At 43.7% G+C, this 2,270-nt stretch overlaps 1 pseudogene; it reads right to left on the minus strand.

The window, feature by feature from the left end:
• Positions 1 to 224: 224 nt before the first annotated feature.
• LOC101644368 lies at positions 225 to 688 on the minus strand (annotated as a pseudogene).
• Positions 689 to 2,270: the final 1,582 nt, after the last annotated feature.

Genomic DNA, 2,270 nt, shown 5'->3' on the forward strand with positions numbered 1-2,270 from the left:
AGTACAACATTCAAGGTTGGCCGAAACTCATGACTTATTTTGTGGTCATAAAACTAAGAAGTCATGATCAACATCCTGACCACAGAAAATTTTCTTCTCATCAAACTTAACTCTGACATTCTGGAATGTTCCATCTAAAGTATATGTGATGATAGGGGAGAATGCTTTATTTATTTACTTGAGTGGGACCAAAAATCATTTTATTGCACTGGGAGGCTGGCGGCTCAGCACTCCTGAAACTGCTTCTTGGTGCCTGCAGCCTTGGTGACCTTGGGCACGTTGAAGGGCACTGTCCTGCTCAGGGGCTGGCACTCGCCCACGGTGACAATGTCGTCGATCTGAATGTCCCTGAAACAGGGGGACAGGTGCACAGACACGTTCTTGTGGCGCTTCTCAAAGCGGTTGTCCTTGCAGGTGGTCTCGGTGGATGACAGTGGTCCTCGGCACATTTATCTTGGTCACCACGCCAGACAGAGTCCGCCCTCGGATAGAGATGTTGCCAGTGCAGGGGCACTCTTGTCAATGTAGATGCCCTCAATAGCCTCCTTGGGCATCTTGAAGCCCAGGCCAAGGTTCTGGTAGTAACGGGGAAGCTTCTCCTGGCCTGTTCCCCCATCAGGGCCCTCTTTTTGTTTTGGACGAGGGTTGGCTGCTTTTGGTCAGCACACTCAGTCTGAAAGTCTGCCATCTCCCCGGCTGCTTGGAAAAAAGGGGGCTGCGAAGGCACCTGATTTCCTTATTGGTTACACAAGGGTTGGAAAAGTGCTTAAGTACTTTTTAATTGGGCATATTTGCTGTACAAAACCTCTTTGGAGTATTGGAAAACAAGGATGTTGCTTTTAGGACTGAGATGCACCAGACCCAAGCCGTAGTATTTTCCATTGCCTCATGTGCATGTGAAAGTTGGACATTTAATGGACAGAAGAATTGATGTTTTTGAATTGTGATGCTGGAGAAGAATATTGAATGTACCATGGAGTGGTAAAAGGACAGACCAACGTCTGTCTTGGAGGAAGTACAGCCAGAGTGCTCCTTTGAGGCATGGATGGTGAGACTTTGGACACATTGATTGGAGAGACAAGGGCTAGGAGGAGGACATCATGCTTGTTAAAGTGGAAGGGCAGCAAAAAAGAGGAAGGCTCCCAATGAGATAGATTGATGCAGTGGCTGCAGCAATGGGCTCCGGCATAGGAAGTTGTGAGGATGGTACAGGCCCGTGCAGTGTTTCCTGCTGTTGTGAATAGCATGATCGCTATGGGTCAGAACTGACATGTAGCCCCTAACAACAACAATTGAAAATGAAAATAGAATGTCGTTGTCGTTAGGAGCTATTGAGTCCATTTGGATGCATAGTGTCCTCATATGACAGGTATTGTTACTTATAAACTGTAAACTTTACAGGAGACCTGTTAATGGATAAGAGTTATGATAATCCCTTACATGTGTAAATTCCTTTACATTTAATTCAGGGTTTTCACATACATTATTTTGTCTGATCCGTAAAACTAAATAGCCAGTTCAATAAATGCTATTCCCATTTAATAGACAACTCAACTAGATTAACTTCAAATCATTGAGAGGGATTAAGTGTCCTGTTGTTATCCACAAGGTGAGCGTGCTCATATGCCACTGCACCGGCAAAAGATCAGGCTTTCTACTCCCATAAAAATTTACAATCTTGGAAATCTACAGGGGCCATTCTACTCTATCCTATAAGGTTGCTATGAATTAGATAAACCCCATGGCAGTGAGTTTTAGAGAGAAAAGTAGAAGGCATTGACAAGACCCAAGGCTCCAGGGATTGATGGTATAATTCTGACACCTTTCAGCCCTTTGAAGAAGCACTCACTAGTCTGTGCCAAGATGTTTGGAAGAAAATTACCTGGACAACGGTCTGGGGAAGATCCATATTGGTGCTTACCACAGAGAGAAGCAGAAAGTATCAAACGATATAATAAGGGGTTGCAGCAGTCCATTAGCAGGGAGCTGCTGGGTTCAAGCTGAATTCAGAGGAGGATTAGAAACAAGCGTGATATCTGCTGATTTAGATGGATCTTGGCTCAAAATAGGAATACAAAAAATAATGTTCACTTGGGTTTTATTGATTAAGCAAAGGAATTTGATTATAACCCACTATGGATCATACATAATCTGCTGTAGATCATAACCCATTATTGATAACATTGAGAAGAATGTCTATTCCAGAACACTTTCCTCATATGAAATCTGTATGTTGACAAGAGGCAAAACAAGGGGGTTCTGGATGATTT

This window comes from Echinops telfairi, unplaced genomic scaffold (assembly GCF_000313985.2).
Source record: "Echinops telfairi isolate 266 unplaced genomic scaffold, ASM31398v2 ScPeMD7_9;HRSCAF=40, whole genome shotgun sequence".
NCBI lineage: Eukaryota > Metazoa > Chordata > Mammalia > Afrosoricida > Tenrecidae > Echinops > Echinops telfairi.